Below are 14120 nucleotides of genomic sequence, written 5' to 3' on the forward strand. Positions count from 1 at the left end.
CCCCGCCCAGTGAGGCCGTAGGCGGCGGGCCCGCCGGCGCCCAGCAGCAGGAGGAGGTGGCGGCGGCGGAGGAGCTGTCGGCCGAGGGTCTGGCCGGTGGCGTTGGCGCAGCAGGAGCGCGGCGAGGAGGATGGGCGCGGTGGAGCCAGGCACGGCCCAGGGCGCTGAGGGAGCTCCGCAGCACAGCCCTGCTCTCCACGCACAGAGGCGCAGCAGAGGGGCAGAAGGAGCACGGTGAGAAGGACAGGCGCGGCGGAGCCAGGCGCGGCCCAGGGCGGTGAGGGAGCTCTGCAGCACAGCCCCGTTTCTCCATGCGCGGCAGCGCTGGTGGCCGAGGAGGAGGCCCCGAGCCCCCGGCCCCACTCTCCATGCCCGCGCCACTTGCTTCACCCAGGCCTTCAGCCTCAGGCGGCCGCCGAGGGGCGGGGAGAACGAGCGGGAGGAGGAGGGAGGGACAGTGCGGCTGCGGCGCGGGAACCTCCGGCGCTTGTCACAGCCTAGATATTGGCTCCACCCCCAAAGTCTCCTGGCTCCACCCCCAAAGTCCCCAGCTATTTCTTCCATTGGACTTGGCAACCCTACCTTCATTATTTCCTATGGAGGGAAGGGGTTTAAAAGATGTGTGGTCCCTTTAAATGTGATGGCCAGAACTCCCTTGAAGTTCAATTATTCTTGTCACACCCTTGCTCCTGGCTCCACCCCCAATGTCTCCTGGCTCCACCCCCAAAGTCCCCAGATATTTCTTGAATTGGACTTGGCAACCCTACCTTAGTGCCAAAACTCCAGTGGCCAGTGGGAGAAAGAAAATAAAAAATGTTTAAAGCTGTCAGCAATGGCATGATGTCATGTATGGGTTTGCCCTGAGAGTTACTCACACCTCTTTAGGAATTACTGGAAACCATAGAGTTTTTGGTAAACCAGAAGCTAAAAGTCCTTGAGCTAGCTCACACTAACTCAACTTAGAGGGAATATTGATTGCCAGGTCTGTGTTTGAAAATACCTGGAGACTTTGGGGGTGGATCTGGGAGAAGGTGGGGTTTGGAGAGGGGAGGGGTCTCAGCATGGTACAATGCCATAGAGAGTCTACCCTTCAAAGCCGCCATTTTTTTCCAGGGGAACTGATCTCTACCAGCTGGAGATCAATTGTAAAAGCAAGAGATCTCCAGGCCCATCTGGAGGCTGGCGTCCCTAGAGGAAATAATACTTCAGCCACCCCATTATTGTTTCTCCACCAAAATATTGACAGTGATCCAGCATTTATTTTCAAATAAATGTGTTTACGTTCAAGGAGTTTCTTTTATTTAGAGGAAATATCTATAACAAGTATCACAAGGATTACCAATAAAACATATACCAGAAAAGAAGCCAGGTTTGGAGTGAGGATACAGCTGCTGAACTCAGCAAGTACTGTAACTGTGCAGTCGTCTGCAGAAATACATGTACAGCTCTCTATAACACTAGCCCTAAAAAGATGGGCAGTTACTGACAATAGAGAGAAAAGGTAGAACAAAAATGGAAGCAAAGAATGGGTATTGCTGGGTAGCCATATGGATTGCTTTGTATTATTCAGAGGCTGTGGCCACCGCCAGTCCAATCTATCCTGCTAGGGGTGGATTCAGACTTTCATTAATGGAGGTCTCATTAATAGCCCACATCTTTTATTAACCTCCACAGGTCTAATAGGAAATGTTCTTTCATGATGTTTCATAGCAAGTTCTTCAGTAAGTTCTAAACATTGTAGGGTCATTTCCCCCAATTGCATTTCTCTCAGTTCTTATTTGCTGGCAAGATCTAATACATATGCCATACTTCCATCTGTTTTTGGAGGTCTGATCCTATGAAGGGACACAGTAGAATCCTAAACAGAGGTTCCCCTTTTGAAGCCAATATACGAAAATCTATAGCTTTTAAAAGTGCAACTCTGTTTAGGTTGCAATAAATGCAGTCCAGTTGCAGTTGACTTACAGCAACCCCATAAGATTTTCAAGGCAAGAGACATTCAGAGAGGCTCCGTTATTGTCTACCCCTGTATTACATCCCTGGTATTCCTTGGAGGTCCACCATCCCTGCTTATCTTCCGAGATCTGAATAGATCAGGCTACCCTGGGCTTGAGTGCACTGTAAACCATGCCATACTCATTCCATAGGATGCTCTCCTATGGAAGTTTATTTGGGTACAAACTCACCGCAATCAATGACAATTACTTTTCAGGGAATGTGCATAGGATGTGGCTGTTATAAGTCCTTCCTAGGAACCACTCTTGCGTTTCTCCTTCTTTCTTCCACTGATAAAGATGGAATTCTGATAAGACAGCACAAAGACAGGTTAGAAATCAACAGTGACAAACTGAAGTGGCACTGTAGTCCACTGATTAAGCTGCTTTAGATGTGATTCGTAGGCATCTATTGTCAACATGCAGGTTAAGCCAGCTGTATTTTACAAGGAGGCATTTCCCTCTTAACCTGTCCTAGTAGCTATAAATTTTTCTCCTGCTGACAGCAAGAGTAATTGCAATGAACAAAAAAATAATCGACTGGCTTAAAATTTCCCAACCTGCTATTTCCTGTCTCCCTTTTTTCTTGCTTGTGGCAAACATTGGAGGAGACTGGTGATTTAAAACCTTCCTAAGGCCTGAAGGTAAAGAAAAAATTATAGCTAGGAGTAAGCCCTGGAGGCATTAAGGGGTATTAAGGAGAAATGGGTTGCTGCAATTGTACTGTTGTTCTCAGTAAGTGAAATTTAGCTAAATGTGCTGAAAGTCTTCAGGCTAATAATCACATGAGCAGCAGGGGGGGGGGGGGGGGAAGGGGAGGGTTTGACAAATTCTATTGCGGGACGGGGGGGGGGGAGGCAGCATAGCATAGTCCCATCTCATCAGATCTCAGAAGCTAAGCAGCAGGGTTGGAAATTGGAAGGAAGACCACCAAGAAAGACTCTGCAGAGGAAGGCAATGGCAAACCACCTCTGCTTAATAACTTGAAAGCCCCTTGCTGGGGTTGCCATAAATCAGCTGTGACCCCATGACATTTTACTCACACACACAAATTCTATTCGGCAGAGGATGTTATTGCTATAGCCTCCAGACATTAATATGGCTACCAGCCTCCAGATGGTGCAAACATGGAGAAATTCATGGAAAGAAGAAATCATTAGAAAATATACCATTAAAAATTACTCTCTCTCTCTCTCGGCTTGACTTCGCGAACGAAGATTTAAGAAGGGTACAGTAGTCCACGTCTGCTGCAGGCTCGCTGGTGGCTGACAAGACCAATGCAGGACAGGCAGATCCGGCCACAGTGGCTGCAGGGAAAAGTCTGATTTGGGATTGGTGCTGTAGCAGTACGATTCTTCCTCAATCTCCTTTTGTCCTCAAGACCAGCTATGCGTGCGTTCTCAAAGGAAGAGACAGCCTGGTGGATGGTGTGCCTCCATGCTTTGCGATCTGAGGCTAGGTCAGACCACTGGTGATGGTTGATGCGACAGGTGCCAAGGGATTTCTTCAAGGAGTCCTTGTACCTCTTCTTTGGTGCCCCTCTATTTCGATGGCCGGTGGAAAGTTCGCCATACGATCTTCTTTAGCATGATGCTTCAAAGAGCCGCAGTAGTAGTAAAAATTACTAATAAGTGCTATAATTAAATTTACAATAGATGTTTATTAAAAATTTAGATTTGTCTAGAATCATGTATTAACAATATATGTAGTCTGCAGAACTCATTTACCACACAATCCATATAACGTTCTGCTCCAGTCTCAAATCAATGTAAGTCCATAAATGTCCATTCACAAACAGTATGAAGTGCCAGTTGCATTCCTCAGTGACTCAAAGTGCTTCTAGCTTTCCAGTGGGAAAAAACCTGTTTGTGTTAATATTCATTGAAAGTTCATAAAGTTGAGCAAATTCAACTCATAAAGTTGGTCGGACCACCTCTGACGGAGCCCTGCTGGCTTTACAAAGTCTGTTTCTGTACTCTTTCTTAAAAAGGGGTTTGAATAGTCCTTTACATATTGCTTCATTATACTTATGTAAACAATTCCAATGCATGTCTGCAGGGGTTGTTTTGCAGAAAAATAGGTGGTGGAGCTCATCCAGGAATTGTTATGCAGCTGCACATACTATTCAATGGACAAGGAAGTGGAACTCTCAGAAGAAGGAGGTAGAACTCTCAGAAAGGTTCAGGAGCTGCACTCTTGTGAGCTCCCACTGAACCTGAGGCCTGCATGTCTATATAGAAATACATCATGCAATACATTTTCTTAAAAAGGCAAAAGCCACAACTTACAAACAACTCTAAAACAGTCTGCTTAACAAGCACAATCCTTGGAGTGTATTGTCTTGCTAGACTACCACAAGCCAGTACAATTTAACAATTGCAGACCTAACCAATTAGTCACGCCTGTGCTAATACTTAAAAAGGTATGCAAAAGCAAGAATAGTCACTACATTTATTAAAAAAACAAAGGGGCTAATTATTTTAAATGGAAAGTGAATTGAATGGCATTATATCCCTTTGAGGTCCTTCCCCTCCCCAGGCTCCATTTTCCTACCAACCCAACCTGGCAACCCTAGACCTGAACTAAACAAAATCCAAACAAAATATGCCCCCTTAGGAGACATGAAGAAATTAACTTGCTTCCTGAGACCTTAGAAAATCCTGGAGAGGGAGATTTAGGAAATAGGGTAGCATTACTAAAATTCCTTCCCCCAGTTCCTTGAAGGTTCACCCAGGGGCAGACTATCTACCAGGAGGACCTAAACAATTGCCTAGGCCATAGGGTTGCCAAGTCAAACCCCAAAAATATCTGGGGACTTTGGGGGTGGAGCCAGGAGACTTTGGGGGTGGAGCCAGGAGACACTGGGGTGGAGCTAGGGGGAGGGGGAAAACGGCACCGGGGAGCGTGGCGAGCCGCCCCGCAGCTGCCGCCTCTTCTCCGCTCGCCATGCTGCTCCTCCGAGATGGGCTCAGCCTGAGCCCATCTCGGAGCAGCAGCCACGGCGAGCAGAGAAGAGGCAGCAGCGGCGTGGCGGCCTTGCCCACTCCGCCTCTGGGGTGGAAGCGGAGGGGGGTGGAGGCGGGCCGGGGGTGTGATGAGCCGCAAGTCCGGGTCCTAGAAGGGCCCGGATTCGTGGCTCGCCATGCTCCTGGCCTGCCTCGCCCTCCCCTGGGCTGCTGCCGTCTCTTGGCTGCTCCTCCGAGATGGGCTCAGCCTGGGCCCATCTCGGAGGAGCAACTGCGGTGGGCGGGGAGGGGGCGGCAGCGGTGCGGCATGGCGCGGCGGCCTCCGGGTGACTCGCCATGCTCCCCGGCGCCGTTTCCCTCCTCTCCCCCCACTTCTATTTTTTGGGGGAGCGAGGAAAGAGGGTGGAAATCCTGGGGTCCCCCGCCAGGGCGGGAGGGTTGGGAAGCCTACTAGGCCATGAGAAGTGAAAGGACACCAATCAGCCTGGCTTCCTCCTGCCTATTCATACCCTGTTTGCCTGAAGCATTGGATCTGCCCCAGGAGATGCCCCCAGCCTATTCCCTCCCTCCATTGAGAGCCTGGCCCTGTTCCTGTTGAGAGCCAGTTTGGTGTAGTGGTTAAGCACACAGACTCTTATCTGGGAGAACTGGGTTTGATTCCTCACTCTTCTACTTGCAGCTGCTGGAATGGCCTTGGGTCAGCTCTCACAGAGTTGTCCTTGAAAGGGCAGCTTCTGGGAAAGCTCTCTCAGCCCCACCCACCTCATAGGATGTTTGTTGTGGGGGAGAAAGGTGAAGGAGATTGTAAGCCGCTCTGACTCTAAGATTTGGAGGGTGGGATATAAATCCAATGTTGTCTTCTTTCTGTGCTTAACGTTGCTACACTTAAAGCATTTTTCTCCCAACCTGGCTCACTTCCGATATTGAAGCCAAATGACAGAAAAATGTTTCAGGCACCCTAATGCAGCAAAGTAAGACTTCAGAGCCAGGAGGGTTTTACCTGCACAATTTTTAGTTTGAAAAGACTCCTGCTACAACTGCTTCATTCACATGTAAAGGAGCAGACTTGCATAAACCCACTTTATTTCTTATACTGTATTTGTGCTCGCTGTCTGTTTGAAAGCTTCTCTGTGCCTGACCTCCCCACAAGAATCTCAATTGCCAATAAAATAGGGATGCTTTCTCTTCCTTGGCTGGAATTTCCCAGTAAGGATTGTTGTAAGTGAGGAATACAGCCCTGAGAAAGGGATTGGGAGGATGACATAATTTAATACATGTTTGCCATTAATACCAATGAACACACACACACACACACACAAGAAAATGATGCAAGAGTGCTAAGAAATAAATAAAATCATATGTGGGTGTATACAGGCTTCAGATTCAGCAGGAGCTCCCAGGAGCACAGCTCCTGAACCTTCCCCTTCTTCCTCCCCCCTATCTTGTTCACTGAATAATAGGTGCAGCTGCATAATAATCCCACACCACCCTTTCTCCACTTCTAATGTGATTTTGGGCAGTGGGTGGCTTGCTGGCCTTTTGACTGGGGGCGGGGGTGGCCCAGGAGAGCGAGGCCTGCTTGGGCTGGCTGGATCTCTAGCCAGCCCAAGCAGGCCTCTCTTGCCCAGGGCCCTCCTTTCTTGCATCAGGTGGCTTTTGGCTGGGGGGGGAGGGTGGCATAGCCTAATGTTATGCTAATAAGCTCTGCCACCTATTTTTCTACAAAACAACCCCTGGGTGTATATATATATATACAAACACACACACACACACATGCATACATACATGGCTATCTATCTATCTATCTATCTATCTATCTATCTATCTATCTATCTATCTATCTATCTATCTATCTATCTATCTATCTATCTATCTATCATCTATCCTCTTCTTTTTTTCTAGAAAAAGAGGTGCCAGAACTCTCAAGAGGAAAAAAAAGGAGAAACACACAGGTGCCCCTCATGAACTTTTAAACATTTTTTTAAAAAAAATTTGTTCCACAAAAAGGTTCTGAAACTCTGTTCTGCCATGTGCCCTCCAAGAAATATATATATATATATATATATATATATAATATGCACATCCTTGCACCATAATAGGGAATCCCAATTACACAGAAACTCCATCGAGGAAATTTCACAGTGTTGTCCACATGTCTTAGGTAGTCTTTGGGTACTGGTCTCAAGTAGTTCATTAGGTCCCAGCCCATGTCTGCATTTCAGTAGTGCTGAGAACTAGGGTTGAATGGGTTGGGTTGGATCCAACCAGCATTTTTGTCCCAGCCCCAGGGTTTTTGTACAGGCAGGTTCCATGATTCCCTGTATAGCTTTTTTGGTGATCAAAGAGAATCCTTTCTACAGGGTTGCCAACTCCAGGTTGGGTGATTCCTGGAGGTCTTGGGGTGGATCCTGGAAAGGGGAGGGTTTGAGAAGAGGAGGAACTTCAGCAGGGTACAATGCCATAGACTTCATCCTCAAAGGCAACCATTTTTTCCCAGGGGAAATGATCTCTGTAGTCTGAAGAGTAATTGTAATTCTGGGGTATTTCCAGACCCTGCCTGCCTTCTTCACCAGCAGAAAAACTTGTCCAACCCTATGTACTTGATAAGTGGAAAGCATTGTGAACCTGGAGTTTCTGCAAGGAAACATCTTCATCTCTGGTTGTTAACATATATAGCTAAATATTTTGTTTGAGGATACAAAAATATGTCTGCCCCCTTAGTTTTTGAAGTCTGTACCATCAAATTAGTGTATCAACCTGGTTCTTGTTGTCCACAAACCCCTGCCTCTTAGCAATTACTAAAAAATGCTCAGGGTAGTATTTCCTTTTTGACAAGCACCACTGTTTCCTTGGAGGCTTCTATTTGTCATAACTTGTGAGGGAAGCAGCTTGCAGCCCTGCACGCCTGCAAGCTACACTTTATGGCACTTGGATGGAAAACAAAACTTTGCCGACTGTATTTCATTTTTATGGGGAACGGAGGTGGGAAAGTTACTGTTCTAACCTAGAAAACAAAAACACGCAAGAAGAAAGGGGGAAGGAGACTGAAAGAAAGCAGGTTGCTATGGCATGAGTGTTATTATTTTTTTGTTAATGAATAGCAGGGGGGGTGACGATTTTCAGGGCATGAAAATGTTAACTATACTACATTATGGCAGTATATAATGTATGCTTGCTCATACTTGGTATTATGAGACTGGTGGAAATCATGCATCCGCCAAAAACAGTGGAGACAGCAGGTGGCTTGTGGATTAGCAGCATTATCTAGCCATCACTGATGCCTCATAATATATTAACAGTTAAAATGAACAGCAGAAACATCCATAGATGCCAGTAGTATTGATTAAGATGGCGCATATAGCCCCTAATGCTTCCGCCAATCACTCTGGACACCTCCTCACAAAGTGAGGCTTATATTTTACTCATGAGCCATCCATGTGGTCCTTTTTAAGGGTGCCTGGACAAGCCGCAATAAACTACTGCTGGATCTCCCAAAAGCAATTGGCATGGAGCTGTTGCTAGTTAACTCGAGCGGTAGAAGCAGGGCCATCTTAACAGCATTATGGGCCCCAGGCAAAGCCGTGTACTGGGCCCCTACGACAACTACTCACAGGAATAAAAATGTAAATGGTTATTAGTACTGCATCGTACACAGATTGGTATGGGGCCCCTATGCTCGTGGGGCCCACGGGCAAGTGCCCATCAGGCCCATGTGTTAAGACAGCCCTGGGTAGAAGTACATGTAATAAAGGTAAAGGTAGTCCCCTGTGCAAGCACCAGTTGTTTCTGACTCTGGGGTGAAGTTGCATCACGACATTTTCACGGCAGGGTAGTTTGCCATTGCCTTCCCCAGTCATCTACACTTTACCCCCAGCAAGCTGGGTATTCATTTTACCAACCTCGGAAGGATGGAAGGCTGAGTCAACCTTGAGCTGGCTACCTGAACCCAGCTTCCACCGGGATTGAACTCAGGTTGTGAGCAGAGCTTGGACTGCAATACTGCAGCTTACTGCTCTGTGCCACGGGGCTCTAACGATAGTGGTAGTGCAAATTAACCCAATTTTTTTAAAAGCATGATTTGTAGATTTTCAGCAAAATGTACATTCTTTCTTCTTTTAATTTGGGGAGTTGATATTCCCCCTTCCTAATTTTCTTTAAATATTCCGAGCTTATTTCTTTCCTGTATGGCAATTTTACAGCCATCTTATATCTGTTCTGATCTCTTTTTATAACGGCTTAACTTCTCAGTGACATGATGTATGAGATGCCCCTTTGTCTCTTATTGTCTCTTATTCAACACTCTGAGTTGACTCAGCTACTACCTCAACTTTTAGAAGATCAGATTTTTAAAAGTATGTTTTAACCTTGAAGTTCTGAGGATGCCCTTGATTCTGTTTTGGAAAATACCCGGAGACTTTGGGGGTGGATCCTGGAGAGGGTGGGGTTTGGAGAGGGGAGAGGCCTCAGTACAATTCCATAGAGTCCACCCTTCAAAGCAGCCGTTTTCTCCAGGGGAGCTGATCTCTGCCAGCTGGAAATCAGTTGTAAAAATGGGAGATTTCCAAGTCCGACCTGGTGACTGGCAACCCTAACAAGAAGCATTAATGTTCATGTCAATTTTACTGTCAAAGTTTATTGAGCAGACTAGATCATCTACCATGATTTCACTTTGCAGCTTAAAGATTCCATGTGAATAACCAACTATTGAATTTGTGCACTCCCAACTTTTGGATGTTCCCTAAAGTTTTGGCATTAAGTTTACTCATATCTCACATTCCATCCCTTTCCTATGAGGAGCACTGAGTGGTGTATATGAATAGCATGACTCTTTTTTTGTATTTACCAGAGTGCTAAGAAGATTGGACTGGCCCAAAATCATCCAGCAAGTTTCATGGCCCAAGTGAATCCAAGCCTCCCCAGTTAATAATCTAACCTATATCCCACAGGCTCTATTTTTGTGTGTGTTGACACATCACCCATTTCTTCAGTGTGGAACATTTCATCTGTGTTTTTCCTCCAATAACAACTACCATGTGGGCAGGTGCAGGGTCATGGGTGCTCAGATGATTGAGAGGCAGCAGGTGCGCTGAATGGGTGCACTCAAGACCTAATCTCCTGCCATGCATATTTGCTTTATGAATCCTGGCTACTTAGCTGGTGTATGTGGTCTGCATTAGTGAACAGAGATTAGTCTGCCATACTGAATAACAAGTGATAAATTTAAGGGCTAATGGAATCTCAAAAGGTGAAAATGGGGTGGCTGGAACAGGAAACTCAAGACTGATTGGAACACGAAGAGTGGTGCCCTCATGGGGGTGCAGAAGCCTGAACCCTGCATAGTGGCCTGTTGTACCTCAGAATTCTTATATGGGTGTGAATATAGCCTCAGCCTTTTTTCTTTTAACTTTGTAATTTCGAATGTTTCTGAGCTTTTTTACAACAGTGTGCAAAAATCACTCCTTAATTGTCAGCACAGGACAAAGAGAAACAGAAAATAGAAATGAAAATGGGATGAGAAACAATAGTTTTGCATAATGCATGGTGTCAATTGATTTGTCTTGTCTTAACTATGCCCAAAACCTGTTTTACCATCCACAAACTGAGGGAGATTTTATAAAACTTTTCAAGTGCAATGCTATTTGGGATTTTGCAGTTATTAGCCAAAGAACAATCAATTTGTTCTTTCTTTAAATTTAATCTCAGCATCTAGGTCTTTTAAAAAACCCTAATTAATTAAAGTGGTCATAGAACATTGACAGTGCCATCCCCAGCAAATTTGCAGCCTTCTAAGCCCATTGATGCTCTCATGGATTTCTGCCTTGATGTGGTGAGAGGGCTTGTGCGGTTCAGTGAGGCTGTGGGCCATGCCATGCAGGGCCACCCAAGATGGACAGGCCACAGCTGAGATCCCAGACAAAATGCGATCCACTGGAGAAGGAAATGGCAACTCACTCCAGTATCCTTGTCAAGTAACAAAAGATATGGCGCTGGAAGATGAGCCCCTCAGGTCGGAAGGTGCCCAATATGCTACTGGGGAAGAGCAGAGGGCAAGTACAAGTAACCCCAGAAAGAATGAAGCGGCTGGGCCAAAGCCAAAAGGATGCTCAGCTGCGGATGTGTCCGATGGTGAAAGAACAGTCCAGTGCTGCAAAGAATGTGTAATGTGGAGTGTAATTGGAATGTGGAGTGTAAGATCCATGAATCAAGGTAAGCTGGATGTAGTCAAACAAGAGATGGCAAGACTGAACATTGACATCTTGGGTATCAGTGAATTAAAATGGACAGGAATTGGTGAATTTAACCCAGAGGATCACTTCAGAGGATGTCATAAGCCTCTAACAGTAAAGCTTGTAATACTGTTTCAAATGTCTTCTTCTGAGAGAAGTATTCCATTTATCTGTAACCAACACAATACATCATTCTAATACATCTTTCAACACTAAATACAACTCATACAAATCAACCAGAACATCAAACTCACCAACTTCCAGCATACAACATTCCTATGACACTAGCTCTGGAGAAAACCTCAAAGGATCCTCCCTCACAGCCTACTTTTATCTTTACAAATTGGAAACAGCTGGTACAATTTTTTAAATCAACATTACTAACATGAGGGCTGGAACCCAAGCCTAATTATTAAATATCCCTTACTGTAAACAATACTGGAAATTGTTTACCAAATTAGCGCTATATTATAAGAAGCAAGATAAATCCAGGGCTGAATTCAAACCTAAAGGTTCCAAACAGTATTACAAGCTTTACTGTTAGAGGCTTATGGCCATCCACTATATAATAAACATCTTTAAAGAAAGGAAGTTTAAAGCAACATCTTAACATCATAAATTCTTTGCTGAAGAACAAGAATTATCTGCAGTTGCAACACATTGGACACTGGCACTTTAATTAATGGTTTTCAAGGACTTCAAACTGGATATGGACTAACTGCAAGCACTTTTGAATATTTATTCTTTGTACTTTATATCTTGCATTTGTGATAATATGCTGTTGTATGTAATGATATGTGAAAATGTGTGAAGTTGAAGTGTTTAATTATCTATTACACTTTTGAAGTATTTTTCACTAATTTTTCGTTATTTTTCCACAGTTTTTTGTTGTTGGTTGAGTCATTCTCTGTGGAACTCTAGGCTTTTCACAACCTCCAGACAGGGCCTGGATATTTCCTGGAATTATAACTGTTTCTAAGACAACAGGGATCAATTCCGCTGGAGAAAATCACTACTTTGGACTCAATGGCATTGTATCCTGTTGACATTCCTACCCTCCTCAAACTTTGCCTTTCCCAGGATCCACCTTCAAATTTTCAGAAGTTTCCCAGAGTTGGAAACTTAGGTGTGATTCTGCTTAGATTGCATTGTCTTGAACCAGGCACTGGATTTGAACATACTATAGAATTTATATGTTGCCTATTCTCTTCTGAAGCATTTCTTTCAGAATGAAGTCTTGATCTGTATTATGACCTAACCTATTGATTTTTCCTTCTCTTTTACCCTAATGGAGTTTATCTCTCAGCTGGGAGAAAAGAACCTTTGAAATAAGGAAGTGGACACAAGATGTCCAGATGATTACCAGCAACAGAGGACAACTTTTCCTTCCTGCATCTAAGATCTACATATCTATCTTCCACGTTTAACCAATCACTTTGAAAAACTGGCATTCCACCCCCCCCCCCCCCACACACACACACAAAACCACACATCATAACAAACAAAGTTGGAAATTCAGAGGCATGCAACCACCCTTGTCCACATGGTGACTAAAAACCATCAACAGAATGTTTCTTCTATCTCATCTGCCCAGGGGACAAAAGGTGGCACGGTGTAACTCAGATGTAGCCAAACTGTGGCTCAGGAGTCACATGTGGCTCTTTCACATACATTGTGTGGCTCTCAAAGCCTCCACCACCCCGTTGGCTGACTTGGAGAAGGCATTCGTCTCTTTAAATCACTTATCTATGCTAACTTGGATAATGCATTAAAAGTTAAAGTTGCTTTCTTTCCACCTCTCCTTCCCTCCCTCCCCATCTTCCTCCCTCCCTCCCTGCTCTAAAACATCTGATGTTCATGTCTTGCAGCTCTCAAACATCGATGTTTATTCTATGTGGCTCTTAGTTTAAGCAAGTTTGGCTACCCCTGGTGTAGTCTAATCCCATCAGATCTTGGAAGCCAGACAGACTCAGTACTTGGAAGGGAGACCACCAAGGAAGGCAATGAAGAGGAAGGTGATGGTTAACCAACTTTGCTTCTCACTTGCCTTGAAAGCCCCTTGCTGGGGTTACCATCAGTTGATTGTGACTTGATAGCACTTACACATGTAATCTACCCAGAAAAGTTTATCTTAAATGTTTTTGCCATTTAGAGAGTGTACTGAGAAATGTCTTAATAAGTGTAGCTTGAAAATATCAATTTTGGAAGGTAATAATAGTAACAACATTAATGCTGCCTAGCCAGGAAAGACCCAGTAAGTTCCAAACCATAAAATCTTTGCAGTGAGAACTAACAGTATCTCTTGATTATTGCTTATATGACCATATTTTCTTGATCATTTTAACAAGGTTTTCTCATAGTTTTCAATGTTACTAGATATTTTTAAATGGTGCTAACCCATTTGTACTGAATTTGAATGTACATCTAGGATAAGATTTCAGATTCTTTTGTTATTATTTTTATTCAAAAATTGATGTTCTTTCATAATGTTCAATTAGTTACTGCACAGTAGCTAGAGCTGTGTTGTCCGGGAGGTACATTATCTATTTGAATTACTTTGATCTCTGTATTATTCCTGTTAGCTGCTTTGAAGGGCTCATTTGAGATAGCAAAGAAAGTGGTTGAACCAACAGATCACAGAATTTTCCAGTAAAACCCAGTAGGGAATTCATACTTGCCAGGAGCTTTGGGGTTTTTTTTAGCCTCTGGATCATGCCTTGGACCCCTGTAGATGTAGCTTCCTGCTCAAGAAATAACAGCATATTCTGATGAGAAAGTGTAAGGTAAATTAGCTTGCAAAAACTTTGTAAAGTCAGCACTTGCTAGCATCTCCAAAGAATATAAGATTGTATAGTAATTAGCAAATGTTGCAGTTATTCCTGTGGATTTGATCAGGTAAGTAGCTCTTTCTCAGCTTTTAATTATGGGAATCA

The sequence above is a fragment of the Heteronotia binoei genome, chromosome 5, assembly GCF_032191835.1.
Source record: "Heteronotia binoei isolate CCM8104 ecotype False Entrance Well chromosome 5, APGP_CSIRO_Hbin_v1, whole genome shotgun sequence".
Taxonomy (NCBI): domain Eukaryota; kingdom Metazoa; phylum Chordata; class Lepidosauria; order Squamata; family Gekkonidae; genus Heteronotia; species Heteronotia binoei.